Consider the following 21,613-nt stretch of genomic DNA (forward strand, 5'->3'; position numbering starts at 1 on the left):
AGTGCTGTACTGTACTGCAATATGAGCACTGTTACCTGTTACTGTAATATGTGCACTGAAATAAATATCCGCTGCTTATTCTTGTTGTGGAAATCAGGCCTTGGATTTTTCCATGACACCCTATTGTAACATTTGTATTTGATACATTTCTCTGTCATATTTGGTCTAATTTTGCTGCTTATAATACAGCTAAAATGAATAAGCTAAATGGAGCCATTGCATAAAATATAGTTATTAGTAACTATTTAAAAAGCAGTTTTGTGCAAATGCTAATATAAAACTCTCCACAAGTAAAAATAAATATATAATTTCATATTGTGTTTGAGATAATTATACACCAACTCACACACTTCAGAGTGTCCCAGTTAAACACAGCTTCTCTCAATCTGAGGAGACAGTCGCTAACCCAAACTGTCTGGGGCTCCAACATGTTTGTGCATATACAGTACCTGTTTTGATTATATATATTCTTCTATATATTATATATGTGGTAATCGAATCAGCTCAGAGATATTAAAAGAGACATCCAGATAGAGAAAAAGTGAAAAAGATGGAGCTAAACGAAGTTTTAGACTCTCATTAGCATCAGTGTTGAGTCAATAAATACATTTATTAAAGATTTTTCTCTCTCCCTCTCTTTGTCTATCCCTTTCTTGGTTTCATATCAGAGGAAGTGTCTCTTTGGTGCTTTAAGGCTTTAAGGGGATTACGACAATGAACTAGAGCTTTTGAAAGCCCTTTAGAAATAATTACCTCTTTCATATGCACTCTCTCTCTTTCTCTCCTTCTTATTTATTGATTGATTGGTAGTGCTACAGAACAAGGGAACAAATGTGAGTTCCGGAACACGTTTAAAATGTGACAACTTTCCTTTACAGTGCCCCTTAATGACCATTAAAAGCCTCATACCCATTACAGACAGAAGCATGCATGGAGACCAGTACACTCTCACAAGGAACACTCTGTTGAGTTTCATCTGTCACTCTTATATCTCATTTAGAACATTTCATTCTGGTGCCATTATCATCTCAGTTTGGTGGTTCCGAAAGGGTTTGTTCATTCAGAAATGTTAAATTGAACACAAAATGTTCCTTAAACCTGAGCAGGGCCCTGATACTCTGTTATTGGGGTGTACAGGTATTCGTTTAATGGCAAAATGTAACACAACTTTTAGTTCCAGTTCCCTGAGCAGTTTTTCATTAATAGATGAATAGCTAAGTAATGTAAACTTGGCTGTGATGTTGCCACAGTTACATTAATAGGTGTCTAATGACACCCCCTTAACACCACTGTGCTCTGCCAAGATCCTCAAAATACTTTCCACAAAGAACTGAGCTTATTTCACTGTGAGAAAGCAAGTTTTCATATACATCATGTGTACCAGACTTCAGAGTACTGTACATTTTAATGGTAAATGGAATCCATTTATATAGCACTTTAACAGACCCAATGGCCACCAAAGTGCTTTACATATTGCCTCACATTCACCCATTCACACACCGACGGCGGTGTCAGCCATTCAAGGCGCCATCCAGCTCGTCGGGAGCAGGTGGGGTTAGGTGTCTTGCTCATGGACACCTCGACACTTGGTCAGGTGGAACCGGGGATCGAACCACCAACCTTTCGGTTTGTAGACAACCTACAATTTGTTAATGTACAGAGTACAGTGACAAATCACCTTGGATATTTACATATACAAACCACATTACCGTTTTTTCGATTGCTAAACGACAGTGAGCACAACTGGAGCTACATGTGCAAAACTCTAACTACAGTCTGCACAGCAGCAGTTCATGTGGACCAAACTCTAGTTCGTTTTTCATTGCTTGAGTTTTCAAAACTCTACACACTTATCCCATGACTTTAACCACAACCTGCACAACACTGTGGATTTAAAGCACTTTGTTCAAATGCTAAAACACTGCTGTCAAAACTGAACCACACATTCAAAACAGAATAGATTTCAGCCTTGTGCCTTTCAAACACTGCTGATTGCAATTTCAGCTGAAAGGCTAAGCAGGTGTCTTGTTTTATTTGTTCGAATTACAGTATGTACTTTTAGTTTCTACCCTTTTTTCTCATTACTGTAATTCCGTAAATTACTACAGACTATTGAAGCAAACTGCTAATTTTCATTTACCTTAAATAATTGTTATGTTCTAAAAATGTAAATAAATCATGTGAAAGAATGTCACTCTTTTCTTTGAAGAAAATATTACTTTGTACGAAGTCACTGAAATAGTTCAAAATGTAAAGATAAAAAGTTTGTATTTTCTGTATTGGTGTTTGATGCTAGTGTTTTTACTCTCAGTGTGTTCTGAGTGACAGTGTGTGCTATCTCAGTGAGGGTTGTATAGTGTTTGGCTGCACTGACCCTATTTTGAGCCATGTGTTAAGAGTTGTGTTGCTTGGAATGAGTTTTGCAGGTGATGTGAACTGTTTAGCTCAGGTGACTGTTGGTAGTGCAGACTGTAGTTAGAGTTTTGCACATGTAGCTCCAGTTGTGCTCACTGTCGTTTAGCAATCAAAAAAAACTGTAAATAGATGGTTATCAAATCCAGTGTCACTGCAACTTTGTGATAAGCTGATTTGATTGCTGTATTCAGACAGAGAAGCCACCGATTTTTAAATGACTTGAACCTAATTTGGTGAATTTTGACTGATAAATTCAACGCAATAAGAAAATAGTCAGTAATCGCAGAACCAAACTAAGAAAGCAGCATCAACGTAACATTTTAAAAGATGTCAGAGATTCTCACCAAACAGAGTTTACAGATCCGGAGGGTTTCACACCATTCCCACAGCCATACACGCATGCACAGATATACCCACATGCTGTTTTAGCGAGAATAGCAGCATACTTCTTAATTTGTAAGTTGCTCAGTGTGTGTGTGTGTGTGTGTGTGTGTGTGTGTGTGTGTGTGTGTGTGTGTGTGTGTGTGTGTGTGTGTGTGTGTGTGTGTGTGTGTGTGTGTGTGTGTGTGTGTGTGTGTGTGTGTGTGTGTGTGTGTGTCATGTGGCTTTAAAAACATCATGAATAAATAGTACAAATATACGCTTTAATTTGGGGTGAATGTGATTTCATGTTCCTGGAACAACATTCCAATCAACCAATCAGATTTGAGGGATAGGTTTATAGTTAATGTCAAGTTTAAGCTTTTAACAAGGGTTAGGGGGTTCAACACAATTCTTATTCACTTATCTATTCCCTCTAATTTTAGGGATATGCTATTTTTAGGGGGTAGGGATAGGGTTAGGACTATGTTTTCAGACAGGAATGTTGTTCCAGGATCAACAAAAGATGTTTATCCAGGAACAGATCTTGGCAAAATCACAGTTGTTCATGGCCATGAAAACACAGTGAACGTGATTTCACCAAGTACAACATTTTCCTGGATCAACATCTTTGTTGATCAACCAATCAGATTTGAGGAACAAGTTTACAGTTTGTTTACAAGTTTAGGCTTCCAGCCAGGGTTAGTTGCTTCTTCATCAGTGTTGTTCACCTATCATTTCCCTCTGGTTTTAGAGATAAGTTATGGGTATGGATAGGATTAGGACTATGTTTTTGGACAGGAATGTTGTTCCAGGATCAACAAAATATGTTGATCCAGGAGCATGTCTTACTAGGCAAAATCACAGTGACCTGAAAACACATAAGTGGACAGATATAGTTTGATTCCCAGGGAATGCATTAACTTATCGATTTGATAAAGTGTCTGATAAAAGCATCTTCCAAATGCATGAATGTACATGAAAGACCAAAACGTGGAATTTTCATAATTTCATACTATTTGGTTTGACAGCAGCACTCAAACTGCATGAACAAGTTCGTGCAAAACCTGATGATCGTGATATCCAACAAGACACTTCATGCTTTCGAGATGAAAAAAGGGTGCAAATTAGATTTTGAATCCCATTTTTTCAATGCAGTCAACAACTTTATTGAAATGAATTGTAATACATAAAAGAAAAAAATATCACACATTTTAATCTGACATCAAAAACAAAACCTAGATAGATGGAAAGAGAGAGAGAGAGTGGAGCTGTTTAAAAATAGAACTCTGATAGGACCATGGGGACCAACACATGTTCATGAATATTAATGAACTTCACACATGTTCCAGCATTCTAAACGGACAAGAATCTCTGTCTCTCTCTGTCTTCATTTCCCTGTATCTGTCTTTTTCCCTCTTTCACATTGATAAATTAATTACAGATTGAATTGTTGGGCAAGTATCTGTGCTCTATAGCTTGTATTTAATCTTCATACCTAATATGTGTGTTTCTTTTAGAACTGTGGTCTCACAGTAAAGGTACAAACAAAAACAATTGTCATATACTGCTTTCAAGGTTACTTATATATATATATATATATATATATAGTATTTTCCCCTCCCTACTGCTTACATTCCTCAGGGATTCCTCCCTCATTAATAATTAATCCCCTGTCAACTCCAATATTCCTGCCCTCATCTCTGCGACAATTCACACCGGGATTACACATGTGTGCCAGTGTGTCTCTAAGATGGATGGTTCCATCACTGCCTACACTCCTATAGATTGATGTGTGTGTGTACATGTTTGGCTGTACTTGTGAGGGCCAAATGTCCTCACTTATTTAGTGTGTGCGTGTGTGTGTGTGTGTGTGTGTGTGTGTGTGTGTGTGTGTGTGTGTGTGTGTGTGTGTGTGTGTGTGTGTGTGTGTGTGTGTGTGTGTGTGTGTGTGTGTGTGTGTGTGTGTGTGTGTGTGTTTGTGGATACGTGAGTTGCTCCCGTCCACTCTACCTGAGATTGACCATGCCGTTATTTAGGTCATTCTAGGTGTCAAGAGGGTAATTATCTAGGTCATAATGGCTTTTCAGAAGGTAATGACTGTTTTTTTTCTTTATTCCATTTCCTGTGTTGTAGACAAACCTGCTGTGTTGCACACTTGGCCAGTCTGAGATGAAGTGTCATTCCGGGGGGTAAAAACTTGAAGTGGTGCACACTAGAGCCTGTTCTCTTCTGTGATTGAAATGCACACACACACAGACACACTTGAAGATTGTGTCTGTTTTGTGTGTGTCGGTGCACAAAAACGATTAATTAAAATAAGCCAGTGCAACTGTGTTAAAAGCCAAATGAGGACTTGTCTCTTCTGGCTCCAGTGACACGCAGTCGATGTGTTTCTGGAGCTGCTGTGGTTGAATTTGGCATTTACAACATACTCCTCATTCTGTTTATCTAGCAGCATGGAAGACAAATGCCATTAAATTATCATTCTCTCTGCATACAATTAACCCGTGTCTCCTCTCTGAAAGGACACTGGTTGTTTGAATGGTCACGCTAATAGATGCAGTGCTGGAGGATCTGATTATCAGCCAATATGTGTTTCTCCTTCACAGTTCTCAAAGGGAGAGCCTTGGAGATTCAGGGTGGCATCTTTAGAAAGCCACATCCTTGGATAGAACTTAACCCTTTTCTAAGTAAAACTTGAATTATGACCTTCCTTTAAGGTTTATTGTGCCTTCAGATCTTATTTGCCTTCAGGCACTCTTTCTGGCCTTCAGTGCAGTCTTTCAGTTGCAGGTAGTCGCCTTTCTCCTCTCTCTTGCCAAGGATGTTCACTTATGTGGGTCTAGAAACTTCTCCAGTCTCATCAGAAAAGCAGAATCACAAACAGAGTTGGGTATAACGCGTTACAAAGTATTACTGTATTCTACATATTTTCGCGTTACTGTATTCTAATTACTTTTCGTGGTAACAGTAATGTAACTCATTACATTTTAAATTTATGTAATTTGATTACTGATGTCAATAAAATTAAGTTACTTGCGTTACAAATGTATTGTTAAGAAAAAAATATTTAGTAAAATGCCTTTCTAATCACGTTTGGCCGGTTGCGTCAGCATGCGCTTTAATGAATTACCGGAGAACGCGCTTCATGAGGCACACACACACACACACACACACACGCAGCGCTACACGGTTTGGAGCACAGTCTGGCCGTTTCTCAATAGTAGCTAGCCTACGCAAACTTCGGACTTGCGTCCTTGGTAGTTCAGACTTGACAAGTTCGACTCAGGAGAACGAACTCCCGAGGACAAGAGGACGCGAGTCCGGTTATTCTGCAAACGGAACCGCGGCGTTCTTGATCGCGTCACTCAGCACTTTCTGGCTACTCCGGTTATCTCTTTATGTAGCTATATTTCAGGCAACAATTAAACGAAATATGGTATAAAGTCCAACTCTGCCTCTTTTCGTCAACAATAAAACAAAATATGTTATAAAACACAACTCTGCCTCTTTTCATTTAAAAAAATCGTAAACATATTAGGCTAAGTGTCACACAAATGTGCGTGCTCATACATTGATTATCTTCAGTGCATATATTTATAACAACACGATATATAAAACACAACCCTGCTTCTTTTTAAATATTTTAAAAATATGAAACATTATTGATCATTAAAACTGACATTTAACAGAGACAGACTTGTCATTTTATTTTACATGTACATACAGTGAAGAGAATGTATAGTAAAATAAATATTAAAAATATTCTATATATTTTAAAATATATAAAAAAAATTACACAACCCGTCTTTTTGTTAAATGTCAGTTTTAATGCTCAATAATATCCAGTATAAAAGTATAAGTAGCCTAAAAGGTATAAGAAGCTGTAAAATTAGAAATAAAGCAAACAGTTGAGTCAAACATAAGTCAGCTCTCTAATAGGCTACAAAGTTAAAGTCACCTCTCGATGCATCCTGGGTAAAAGGGGCGGATCAGGAACACATCAGTGGTCTTGAACTGGACTTGGCTAGATGTGAACTTTGAATTGGAACAGTACTTGGGCAAAGACTCATGACGTTTCACAAGTCCACAAGAACATATTGAGAAACAGCCCTCTCTTCTTTCTCGCATGCGCGCTCTTTCTCGCTCGCTCTAGATTCCGGGAGATTTGAACTAATTTGCGGGCATCAGGGAGCCGCTATCAACATGCGGGAGACTCCCGGAACTTCAAGGAGACTTGGGATGTCTGTATTCTGCAATATTAAATTACGGAAAGAACTGAGTTTCACTTTGTAGTGTATTCTTGTAGTTTTAATAGGTTTTCAAAGTAACTTCAAAGTAAAGTAATTAGTAATCTGATTACTTTTTACATGCAGTAATCAGTAATGTAATCAAATTACAATTTTAAAGTAGTAATTAGTAATTTGTAGTGGATTACTTTTTTGAATAACTTACCCAACACTGATCACAAATAACATTTGATAAAAGACAATTCTTGTTTGTTTTTCTTATTTCCTCTCTTTTACATATTATGAAAGTGAATGGGGGAGCTGTCAAACTGCATATTGAAAAAAATAAACCGTTCAAATTTCATAAAAATTGTTTATATGAAAAGTGGTGTGCTGTATTCCAAGTCTTCTGAAGCCATATGATAAAAAAAAAATTTGTTTTGGACCCCATTGAGATTCATTGTATGTCGCACAAAAAAAGTTCTTAAAATATCTTCAGAATATCCTCTTTTGTGTTCCGCAGAAGAAAGTAAGTAATGTGTGTAATTTTTTTTTCTTCTGTGGTATATTTTGAGAATTTTTCTTTTATGTCCTGCAGAAGAAAAAAAAGTAATTCAGGTTTGAAACGACATGATGGTGATTAAATACTGATCATTTTTGGGTGAACTATTACTTCATGTTGTTACTCACAGAAAATCTTCCCATAAAGTCTCAAATCAAATATTGCACTCTCACTCTACAATCTAAAAAAAACCCACTTTAAACCACCTCGGTTACGACTGTTACCTTGGTTCTCTGAAGAGGGAACTCGCACTGCGTCGACTGACGCTGTGGGAATGCTCTGCGTGATTGCGTCTTGAAGTACGTGTGAAATCAGTCCAATGGAGTGGCGAGACGTTAGAGGCTAGTGACGTCACTAACCAGGAAACTAAAGACCCCTTTTCAGTTGGTAAACATTATGACGTTTTTATGTGGGCGAAGCTTAGGTGGAGGCAGAACGATCGCTCTGGCCTGTTCACTAACGCTAGTTTGCAAGTTTTGTTAGCTTTTTTTTTTAACAATGACGGGAGAAAATCAGATTTTATCTTTATGTGCAAGGTCCCTCACTGTAGAGGACCGCGATTGTTATTTGCAAAAGTTGATTTTAACGGACGGAACCAGATTGGCCGACCCATACATGCTCAGTCAATGCATGGACGATCTGACAGGATTAACGTTACCTCAGTTGAGTGGCCTGCCTTCTATACCTACCTGATAGAGAAACGTAAAGACAAACTGAGTGCATTTAAATCTTTAGATGCCTATATATAACCTGGTGGTAAATACACTTAAAGTTTGTTTTTCTCCATGTATGTTAAAGCCTTGTATTTCATTGTCATTATAATTATATAGACAGGAAAAAAACAGATTAGCTGTACTTCCCTGGAGTCATCAACAGTGGGCACTGTGTGTGTTGATTACGATACGATGCGCGTGCGCTCTCGACCAGAGAATGTCTAATAAGGGGAGAATTGGCACTGTATGGTTACTTCCGGTTTCTGGACTGGCTGCAGTAACACGTCCCTGTCCATGCAGGGGCGCTCGCAGGCGAGTGCAGAATGAATGGTAGTCTATAGGGTTTCACCCCCAGAAATCCACTTTTCTCAGGATATAATTTTTGTCAAGTAATTTCAAAGTTGCATTCAAAAGGGGGGGGGGGGGGGGGGGGCTAAGATAATACACTCAGCTGAAAATTGCATTTTTAAGTTCACTTATCTGTTCTAAAAATCCGTTCAAAAATGTGATGACGTCACATAATAGCAGAATGCTAGCGTGTTCCAACAACGACCTAACCAACAACGACCTAACCTGTAAGAAATCGAAAGGACATAAGTACTCGTTCATTCGACTTTTGGTCTATAATCTATATTGAACTTGCGGAATCAACAATAAAATCTATGTTGATTAAACGACAAGCAGGAGAAAGGGATACATTTAGCCATCTAGCTCCATAGACTCCCATTCATTCTGCACATGCCGCTATCACCTCCAGTGGAATTCTAATGGAACTGCAACCAAGATGATATAAAACTGAGCTCATAGGAAGTGCCAAGAGTCTCCATAGACGGACTATGTCTCGACTCAGATTTTTGGTGAGACGTGCAGCGAGCAGTGCGAGAGAGACGCGTGCTCTCGGGTAATTGTTGAGGATTCAAGGTCATCTATGGGCAAATACAATGTTTTGAGACTATTTTCGTTTAATACCATTTGTGGATGCATATTTTGTTGTGTTAATTCGGAGAACTGTCATATTTGAAAAGTTATGATGTGTGTAATGAACGCGATGATATGACGTCACACCATGTGGTTTAGGCCTGGTTATTTGGCATTATGCCAAATGTTATACACTAATACACATACATGTGGTGGTGTGTTGGAGCTGATTGTTATGTGCGTGTTGTTTTCTCTAATTTCTCTCAAATGATATGTGATATGAAGTGGGTAATATAAAAATGTACTTATGTTGTTTTGTTCTCTTTATACAGTATTCCCACTGCCGTATTGTATGGTATTGTCTTGTATTCTGCCGTATCACAATGTATTGTAACGTTTACTCTTATTTTTGATTTTCCTTTTTTTTTTTTGGCTTGTATTTACAAACAGAAAACATCAAACGGTTGTATTCTTGTATTGCCGTGTTTAAGAGTATTGTGTTCGTTATACACAAAGTGGTATGTGATACTCAAGCATACAGCTATCACAGAGATAATTGCACCCTGAGAAATGTACGGAAGTGAGGTGGTTTAAATTGTATCACCAGGTCTGTGAAAAAGAAACAGAAAAGAGCAGAAAAAAAAACAAAATTCAATAAATGAGGTTCATTTATGAATTTTTTTTTTTTTTTCTGCTCTTTTCTGTTTCTTTTTCTGGAACTGTTTTTTATAAATTAAATTGATAAACCGCATTTGGAAATAAATTGTTTTTATTTTACATCATTAAACGAATAAACTTAAAGTATAGAAACCACTAATGTGTTCCTGGTGGTAAATCTAAATCCCTGGTCACATATAACTATGTGATGAATGTTCTTGACTTGTGGCAACGTTACATTGCGCAGTCCTGCCCAGCGCCAAGGCCAGAATACAAGTAATGTAAAGTGACATTATAGTGCAATTTTAATGATGTGAATATTTTCTAGAAATAAAAATATTTTTTATGTATTAAAATTATATTAATTATCTATGTATTTGATTATTCTTTCTTACCAGGTTCTTAAAAAAGTCTATCACAATCAATCACAACAATGTATACAACCATAGATGATTCACAAATAATCACAATCATTTAGAAAAAATTATGCGATACAATTTCAAATTGGATCCTGTAGGTGATTCTTGCACCCAGAAACACAACAAGATTACATTTAATAATAATAATAATAATTTAAGATCCTTATTATGTAGCCGAATCTGTGCTGGTTTGTATTGGCCGCCTCCAGTTTTCACTTATTTTTGCCTCCAGCTAACGCTGTGACGTAATTGTGACATCGGTGCAAAAGGGTCTATAAAGCCTGCCCAAACAGATGTAACACTAGCTTCTAATAGGCTGAAGATGTCACTAACAGGCACGCAGGAGGTATGGAAGGGTGATGCAGTGTCTTGTTCCCCCTTCAGGGAACCAAGGTTACAGTCGTATCCGAGGCATTCCCTTTCAAGGTCACTTCCACATCCGTCGATTGATGCTGTGAACGTATATAGCCACGCCGCCATAATGACCAGTGTCTGTCTAGTGTGAATCGTGAATAAAGCACTAAGACGAAAGCACCGGAGCCCCATGTTTAGAGCCCAAGAGAGCAGGTCGTAACAGCTAACCAATGTGTGCGGTGAGGTCCAGCCTGCCTCATCACAAACATCTTGAAGTAGTAGAATGGGCCCGGATTGCCATAAGCAAGAGAGATGGTCTCGACTATCCATTAGTTCATCCTCTGCTTAGATGCTGGGGACCCTATGTTAGTGGATCCAAAAAACACAAGCAGTTGTTCAGATCTACGCCACAGGACGGCTCTGTGGACATAGGCATGCATTGCCCTAACTGGACAAAGCAGATTGTTTCTTTACTGGTCAGAATCCTGGAATGGAGGAGGACAGAAGGCCTGTAGAACAATAGATCTAGTCCTATTTGTGGCTTTATCGTTTCCTGCTTTGTGACGTCACCCGCCTCTGACGTCTCCTATTGGACTTATTTCACACGTGCTTCACGACGGAATCACACAGAGCATTCCCACAGCATCAATCGATGCAGAGCGAGTTCCCTTGAAAGATAAATAGTGTTTATGTACTGCTAACCCTTTTACATGTAAGTTTAAAATATTCTACCTGAGCCCCCAGCATGAGTTTTTTAAGGCGATCGTTATTTTAGAATGTATGACCTTAATATTTCCATGGTGACACGGCATGCTTGTCACCAGACACACGGCAGCCACAATAGTGCTGTATGACAGATGTATTGTTTTTATTTCCTTTTTATTAAACATTTTTTCAAACTTGTTAACTATATCATGAACTATTTGATATTCCGATTCTCAAATATGTGTTGAGTGTGTTTTGTCGTTTAAAAACCTTTATAATGATCATGTTAGCTGATTTATAATGTGCGATGGGCAAATGTATTGTTTTTCTAGTAGGCCTACTTATGTGTATTTAAATGTCTGAAACCTAAAATAAACCTTATGTGGTTGAAAACACTGAATAGTTGTGATATATGCCAGCTCTGAGCGCGTCCTGGCTCAGCCCCAGCCAGAGCGTGACAGCACATTTGAATTTAGCAGCTGATCACATGATGCACTGAATGTTATAATCATACCGGTGTTATCGTACGCTCCAAAGACCAGCCAAGACTGATCACACAGGTGTGATCGTACACGTCAAAGGGTTAATATTGATTTCCATTTTTAATTTTTACAGGTGTATTTTGAATTACGCATTGTAAAGTGTGATGTTTCAAGGTTAAAGGAAATGTCCGTAAAATTTATTTTTTTCATTTAATTTTTACATTGTAAATATATTGCATCATGATTGGCATAAATGGCATTCGGTCACCAGTCATATGAGAACCATGTCACTTGGCTTCAAATGATCAGTGAACTAAACAAAATCAAACATCAGCTCCCCTTGTACATTTACTTGCAAATGTAATTATTTCCTTAAAAACACAACATATATTCTTCCTTGCCATTCTTCTTCTTGCAAGTGTCCATAAATAACATGTAAATGTAAAAAATAATTAGTCCAAATGGGTGTTTGCTGACATGGCAGATGCTGTTGTGGCATGATCACGTTATGTGACAAAATTTATAAGCACATGGGGTTTTAATGCCATTTTTATCACTTACTGGGCTTACTGAGTTCACGATATGAGCTGATATGTTATGTCAGAGGTTTTATGAGTTATCATGTTTCCCAGAGGCTCTGCCTCTAATTTTCCACCCTCTGCTCTATTGATTCTCAATTAAAAAACAACTATCGCCTGAAAACAAGATCATGTCAGAACATTTCACCATTCTCATAGATCAGTTGTGAACATGTAAAGACTGAGGAGCAGTGAGATTCACACCAGCTGAACCCACGAGGTGCAACAGCATTCTTTATTTGAGCAAATTTTTGGGGCTTTCTTTGCAGTCTTCTCCAAACCCTAAACCAGCTGAAACAGTAGCCAGATGGAAAGAAAATTTGGGGGGTAATATTATCAAATCAGAAAACCTTTGCATTTATTCAGTGTTAAATGTTCCAGTTTTTTTTAGTCAGTTTTTGTCTTTTGACAAAAATTGTTAATATTTTGTCGTCGTAATTTTAGTCATATTTTACTCACTTTACTTGACTAACTCTTTATTCATGTAACCATATATTAACATTCAACAAAAATGCCTTCAAGTGAACTTCACTTTTGTGTCATTTTTTGCAGATACAATATTATGTTTGTGCTTATATAACTGATAAATCTTTTATCAGATGCATTTGGCTAATTAATTAAACTTCCTTTGAAGCACATTTCACATCTTGCCTTAAATATCATCGACAAAATCAAAAAAAAACTTTAACAACCATGTTCTTCAGTAATTTTGATTACCACTGCATGTCCTTCAATTCTTTGGCCTTGACCAATCAGATGCCAGCTCAGTCCATGAGAGCATGCACGTCACATGCAGGTCTTCATTCTCTCTGACAACACTGGAGCTGCTCAGGGCCTCAGCAGTCATTATGTATTTAACTCACAGGGGTGTAGGCACACTCCTCCTGACCCAAAACCTGTTTATGAAGCTTTTTAGCAATCTAGCAGGTCCGACCCAGGGCCAGCAGCGAAGATCTCACCTTCATTCACACCTGACAGATTAGACTGTCACATTCTCCCTCTCACTAACGGATGAATGGACGTCTCTAATGGAGAAACTGTGTTCTCATGCAGGCTTTCTCAGCCTCGCACCACTGTCCATAGAGGACACCATGTCAAAATTGAGAAATTTTTTTTGCCCCAAAGAGAACACCAAAAAGTCAGAGAGAAAGAGTTACTCTCGCCTCTTCTTCCTCTGTTTTCTCTGCTTAAATGCTTTGAATATGGCACTTAACATATAGTGCACGGTAATTGCCCTAAAAACTCATTGGTCTTTCTATCCTGTATGAAATATGGTGGAGATGAGCACACTGGTTCTGGAAGCGCTTGGACTGATTAATATTTTATGATTTTTCTCTCTTGACTTGTGAATAAGTGAATAGAAGAGCTTCAGCAATGAGAGAACAGCTCTGCCCAGGCGAGACCCAATTTGCCATCATATTCACGTTCATCAGTAACACAAAGGCCAGAATCCATTTTTACAGGTCAACATATGTAGATTTGATAACTCTTAGGTTGTATACCGATCAATATGTTTTGTGTGTGTGTGTCTGTGTGTGTGTGTGTGTGTGTGTGTGTGTGTGTGTGTGTGTGTGTGTGTGTGTGTGTGTGTGTGTGTGTGTGTGTGTGTGTGTGTGTGTGTGTGTGTTGTTGTTGTTGTTGTTGTTTGTTTAATCATTTTTTTATATTTTTGAAAGTCTCTTATGCTCACCAAGGCAGCATTTATTTGATAAAAAAAAATCAAATTCAGTAAATACAGTAAAACTTCAAAGCTGTTTATTTTAAAATGCAATTTATTCCTGTGATGTCAAAGCTGACTTTTTAGCATCATTACTCCAGTCTTAAGTGTCACACGATCCTTCAAAAATCTTTTTAATTTGGTGATTTGGTGATCAAGAAACATTTCTTATTATTATCAGCGTTGAAGTTTTAAGGGGAAATTGTGATTATAATTTTTTTTAAGGATTCTTGGATGGATGGAAAGTTCATAAGAACTGAATTTGTTTGAAATAAAAATCTTTTGAATGAATGTAATTCATTTAGCTAATTAAAAATATATATTTTTAACAAAATATTACTGACCATAAACTTTTGAACAGTACTGTTAACATTAGCTAACACATTAGGAATAATGAACTCACGGTGAGCAATAATTTTTTAAAAGTGAACAATATTTATTATTATTATTTAATGTTTTTAATTATATATTATTTCTATTTTTTATTGATTTGGATACATTATGATTTTCATATTATATGATATATATTTTCATATTTTTTATATTTGTATATATTTAATCAATTTATTTTTAAATTAAGATGATTAGATGCCTCAGAAGTATTGTTTATTGTTAGTTGATGTTAACTTTTGCATTAACTAATATTACTGTTAATATTTAACTTAGATTTAAAAGTCTATTATAGAGTCCTGTGACCTAAGCAGAGGATGAATGGATGGATGGGGTTATCTTCTATAGACTCCTGTGATAAATTAATGTGCATTGTTCCTAACGCTCAATTGGACATGAATCCTCGACAGCCTGACGTATTGCACAAAGATATTTTAAAATCAAAATGTAGCACAAGATTTGTTTTGAGAACTGGTTGGATTGTGAAAAGTGGGTGTTACTTAACACAATGCATGCAGGTGATTAAAGGGAAGGGGCTGAAAAAGAAAAAGGCACTCATGACATCAGCCAAAAAGTCATTTCAGAAGCAAAGCATGGTATTTAATTTTGATAAAACATTGACAGATTACATTTGTTTGTATTTGGAATAACACACACCGCAATCATACACAATGAGACCTGGAACATGCATTGAGAGAGTAAATAGGGCCAATTCTGATTCCAGTTGACTTGAATAATAATATTCTTGACTACTTGTGTTGTTCTAATGCATCTCCTTCATCCTGCAACATTATTGAACCATTTTTTCAGGATTGTAAACACAGAGGCATGCACAGTTAAAGAAAGCTTAAATTACTATTGAGAAATAAGAGCTTTTATAATGCCCTGAAGACATTGTCAGTCTATGCACTTTTTGTTGTAGTTGTAGTTTACTTTCAGACAATTTTGAATATTTCAGAGCTTTTGATTTGATTTCATGGGCACAGATGTTTATGTCAAAGTTCTAGACACATGCTTTGTTTTCGGATAAATCTCTCTGTTCCTGCATCAATTAGTTTATAGTTAATATATCTAAGCCCAACACAACCCCTCTGATAATAAAGAATGAATTCAAGATGTTGACGAATGCCAGGTTGAATGCACACCTTTCGAGCATTTAGATTTGTGTATGTGTTCATTTGAGTTTATTTGTGCTGTGATTACTGCTTTATTCTCCTCAACAGAACTGACATCCAAGACAAAAGCTCCTCTGGCTATTCATAAATGTATATGTAATACTATTCAAGAATTCAAGAATACTAATTATGGAAATGAGATTGTGTTCTTTTTTACAGTGCAGAGTCATGCTCATAGTGTAGGGACTGAAGATAAATCTCCTTTTTGCATTGTTACAGAAGCATTCAGAGCTGAAATGTGTCATTAATGCATTAAAAATGCATGAACTTGAGACGATTTATGGTCCTTGACTGATTGCTGTTGAGATGTTGTGAGTGCCGCAATCCTTCTGTTGTAAACGTAATCACCGCGGGCCATTTTCTCAATGTTTTTGGCATTTTAACAGCGTGTGTGTGTGTTACAGAGAAATTGCGCTGGTACCGCTTGTCCCCATTCAAGAGTGGAATGGGTCGTCATGGGCCATTGTTCCAGTTTAGCTGTGACATGATTGAAGGTGAGTTCTTTTGTGAATATAATCATACATTTCAACAGCTGTTACTTGGTCAGTAGAAACCCACTTTTTTCCATATCACATTAGTCTCTCCTATTTCTAGTCCTACATAACCTGGACCCAGTTGTTCTAAACTAATCTGATCGGATTTCGGCTATCGGATTTTATCAAATCTAGAAAATGGGTTGAAAAAAGAAAAGAAAAGGAAATCGGATTAGATCACACAATCCAAACTTGATGTTGTTCAGGATCAAATCTTCAGTTTGTGTTGTTCAAAACTTTTTAGCAAGATCGGTTTAGCAGGATTATCCTCATTCCAGCGAAAGGGTGGATTTCAGGAACAAAAATGTAATAAAACATTAAAACTGGTCAAAAAATACAACATTTGTATCATGTAATATATACTCACATTACTTTTTTTTTTCTTGATTAGTTTAACCATTAAAGTAGTATAAAGTAGAAGTAGACTAGGCTATACCTATACTAAAGGAGAACTCCGGGCAATTTTTAAGTTAATCTTGATCATTATACCACCTGCACACTGCTATTTACCTTTTTCCGGCAACAACTGAGTTCCCACGGGACTTCAGCGCGAGACTGCAGCTAGTCGTCACAAACACTATTTAGGTGAATTTAAACAATGGCTAAGTTGCTAAACGCATCTCGTTCACATGTAATTAAGGGCCCCGTTTATGCTGGACAGACATTTTAATTGCATTTTGTCTCAGTTAAGAGGCACAAAGACACTCTTTATGTATATGCCCCGTTAACTGCCGTTTTAGCTGAGTGGGAGCTCTGGGCATTAGCTGTAGCAGCTCCGTGTTGCAAGCACCAATCCGGTTTTTTTTTTTTATTCTATAGAGAGTACTCACAAAAGTATAATGATCAAGATTAACTTAAAAATTGCCCAGAGTTCTCATTTAAGCCTTTCAGTAAAAAAATGTGGCGCCATAAATTAATCCACCAAACGGCTGTCAATATCAAACAAAAATAATATGTTTTATTTGAAGTGTTTTTAAACACTGCTACATTGGCACAATCATAAGAGATGAAACAGTTGAAAGTGGGTTCTAACAATTGCATCTCTTATTGTTTATATTTTTGTTGTCTTTGTTATGGGTCGCATGAGGGGCTAAAGAAATTCTAAAGGGACATGGTGATGGGAGAAAAATATGAGATGGGAGGAACATTTCTTTTTTAGTGTTCTCTCGCAAATGTTTTGCGTTCTCCCAAGAAACTTTGCAATCACTCTAAAACTTGAGTTCTTTGCGAATGAACACAAAGTTTCTTGAGAGAACGCAAAACATTTATGAGAGCATTAAAATATATTCCTTTTCTCCCATTTCATACCCCGTCATCACTTTGTCTCTTCAGTGCCTCCATAGGGGTCTAATTGTTTGAAGGAAATTGAAAATGGAAGGGGATGTTTGTTTGTTTATGCTGTTTTCTTTCTCTTCAAATAATACAATTAAAGTTACCACACAATGACTCTTCTACCTGTTGTTCTTTACATAGCTAGTAACCTACACTGTGAAATATAACCCCATTTTAAAAGATTCAACTTTTACTACTGTACAACGAGGCCCAGAGGTTTAACTAAACAGCATAAGGTGTAGATTAGTATACTACACATTGTACCTCATTCTGGCCAAGAATCAGCCACTTAAAGAGACCTGTATAAAGGTACCACGTTAAATGTAGTTTAATACACGTTTTTTCAAACTTTTAAACTCCAAGAGGGTGTTTTTAAAAATATTAAGCAGTAAAACTGACTTCAACATTGTCAAAAATAAGGAATTTTTCTTGAGCAGCAAATCGGAATATTAATATCTGAAAGGATAAGCTAATAAGATTTTAAAATGTACTAAAATAGAAAAATGTTATTTTAATGTGTAATGTAATTGTAATGATATGTAATAGTGGTCAAAGCAATATTTCACTGTATTTTTTCATCCAACGAATAGGGTAGCTTGAAAGGGGATCAAAACATCAAATAATTGTATTATTGTATATTAATTTATTTTTCTCAGAAATTGATTGAAAGACTTGCGGTTCATAGTCATTCTGTCTAGAGCTCTGATCATCTCTGAGTGCAGCCCAATAGTGCTCCCATGCAGAGCCAGGGGCGTCTCACCCAGAGACCATAGAGCAACAGCAAAGCACGGATTGTTTGCTCACTTTTCTGAGTTTTGTCGAACTCTCAGCCCGGCAGGCTGGCTGAAACTCCATCAAAGATTAATTGGTAGTCTCTCCTCTCTTCAGTAGGTTCCTGAGTTCGTTTTTATTTCGGGGCTTCAGAGAAGGTTTAATTCTGACCCACATTTCACCATTACAGCACTGATCTCTATGCCAGACACCAGGGATTAAATTAAATACAACTAAATTACTCACACAAGCACACACTGCCTGGGTACAGGGAATAGAGCCAACACTGAGCTGAGGAGGCTGCACACGCTCCTCACCACTGACTTGTGCCCAATACAAGACATTTAGTGCCTCAATGAACAAGTAGAGCACCTTGTCCAATTTAAAGGACATACAAATTATATGTTATAGCACACACACACGCACACACATAATTTCTGAGCCTTGCTCTCATGCCCTCACTCCCACTGGAATTACTCTGTGCACTTTGGAAGGTAAAAGCAGAAAAAGAAGGACAGAACTGAATGTATAAGGCAGAAAAACAGGACAAAACTGAGAGAGAATGAGCTCCACTGTATCAATGTCATTATATTGTGATACTCACTGGCTGGAGATCTTTGTGCTTTACTGAAAATATTTGCTGGCTTAAGGTTTTTGTTTTGAAACACTCACTGGTTGGAGATTTTTCACACAGACACCACAGTATGGAAACAGCTTGTATTGTTCAAAGAGAATAGAGAATACAGTTCTGGTTTATTCTAGTTCAACTCTACTTTAGGTCCTACAAGACTAGCTTTTAGCTATTTTATCATGCTTGCTAAGTTGGATTCTGTAGGATTCTCCTGAACCCTCAAAGAGGTGCAGATTCTCATTGCAGTTATGTGCCGCCCTCTGCTGGTCATTACTGAATGTGATGTTTGTGTGATGTGTGACTGCTTATTTAGGCTGTACACCAATTCCTAAACTCATGTTATGCACTAAAAGTATATTCTTTGTGACTGAGAAGAAAGTACACCAGCATTAATACACCCCCTCATAATATTTTATCTTTGTTTTTGCTTGTATACAAGCTTTATAATCAATAAAAATTAACGAAGACCATGGCTAACAAGAAATTAATTAATATTCAGTTTCAAGAACAACATAAATTTCAGTATCATTTTTACACAAAGCATCATATGGCTTCAGAAAAATTAATTGTATATCTACAAACCACTTTTGGACATCCTTTTTTATCCTTTTTTGCTTGAGAGCCTATGATCTCCATCCACTTTTATTGTATGTGAGTGAGCACTTTGAACAATATCAGCTGCAAAAACATACACAATGCACATTTAAAAAATTCATTAGAACTTACACTCACCAGCCACTTTATTAGGTACACCTTTTCAACTTTTCATGAACGCAAATATCTAATCAGCTAATCACATGTATGGTCAAGACGATCTTCTGAAGTTCAAACTGAGAATCAGAATGGGGGGGGGGGGGGGGGGGGAGTGAATATAGGCCACATTTACACTGCGGGTCTTGATGCCCAATTCTGATATGTTGAATGTTAAAAAATGTTGACGACCAGCTTCTTTTAAAAGAGACCCATAACCGATATATACAAAGTTCTGTCATGAAAATCTAGATGGCGCAGGCTGATAGATCCATAACTCAATTTCCTAGCGATCACATCGTTATCTACATAGTGCAGCTGATTGGTTACCGTGGCATCACCAGCCAATCAGCTTGCTGCTCAGCATTCAAATACTTGGCAATGTTTGCTGTTAGCAGTCTGCAGCTTTCAGAAACCCTCCACCTTCCCCAGCTCCACCTGTAAAAAGTATGCTACAGGGTTATTTCATGTATGTTTTATGTGCAGCAGCAGCATGTCTTACATGCTTACAGTATGTCTGTGAATGTACCGGCAGTCACAAATCTCTGTATATGCTCTGCACTGCAGCAGCAGCAGCAACAATAATCAACAGCAGCAGCAGCAGCAGAATATATAGCAGATAGATTCCATCAAGACAAAATACATTAACATAGCCACATCCATTACCATTCCAATCTCTCCGAGAGATGTCATGTCAGAAATGATAGCTTTTAGTGTAAGTTGTATCGGGAAGACTCTAGTGCCACGACATTCATTCATCCATAAGCGTCGCAAAAACAGTGCGATTCGCAATGGACGCAGACAAAATGATAATAACAAGTTTTTGCTTTCTGCATCATCTTTAAAGCTCAGTAAAACATTGGTCTCTAAGGAGGAGAAAAAACCTGAGTTGATGTCATTTGCCACCGCTGCTTTTTCAGTGACGTACGACTCGCATTGACAGGGGAATATCCAATCTGTCCGCTGGCATGGCAGACGCAAATGCACGTATATCTGATTCATATCAGATTTATTCACATATTAATGAGGCCTGAAATCTGAGAATTTTGAAATCCATGTGTTTTTTCCTGCCTACGCATTCATGGGTCATTTCCGAAAAATTGTAAATGAGTCATTTGAACCATGTAAAGTTAATGTAGCCTAAGTGACTTTGAACGTGGCATGGTTGTTGGTGCTAAATGGGCTGGTCAGAGTATTTCCAAAACTGCTGATCTTCTGGGATTTTCACGCACAACCATCTAGGGTTTACAAAGAATTGTCAGAAAAAGAAAAAAATGCCTTGTTGATTCCACAGATCAAAGGAGAATGGCCAGATTGGTTTGAGCTGATAAAAGAAGACCACAATGGGGGCCACTCCTTTCAGCTAAGAACAGGAAACTTTCTTAAGTTACAGGCTCACCAAAATCAGACAATAGAATATTAGAAACACGTTACCTGGCGTGATGAGTCTTGATTTCTGCTGCGAAATTCACATGATGGGGTCAGAATTTGGCGTAGACAACATGAAATCATGGATTCTTCCTGCCTTGTATCAACGGTTCAGGCTGGTGCTGGTGTTGTAATGGTGTAGGGGATATTTTCTTGGCACACTTTGGGCCCCTTAATACCAATTGAGCATAATTTAAATGCCACAGCCTACCTGAGTATTGTTGCTGCATGTCCTTCCCTTTATGACCACAGCGTACCATCTTCTGATGGCTGATTCCTGCAGGATAACGCGCCGTCACAAAGCTCAAATCATCTTAAACTGGTTTATTGAACATGGCAATGAGGTCACTAAACTCAAATGGCCTTCACAGTCACCAGATCTCAATCTAATAGTGATGTGGTGGCACGGGAGATTCACATCATGGATGTGCAGCCGACAAATCTGCAGCAACTGCGTGATGCTATGTTAATATGTATATGATTAATAAATC

This window comes from Siphateles boraxobius, unplaced genomic scaffold (genome assembly GCF_051911475.1).
Source record: "Siphateles boraxobius isolate OS27281-9 unplaced genomic scaffold, OSU_SipBor_1 9, whole genome shotgun sequence".
Taxonomy (NCBI): Eukaryota; Metazoa; Chordata; class Actinopteri; order Cypriniformes; family Leuciscidae; genus Siphateles; species Siphateles boraxobius.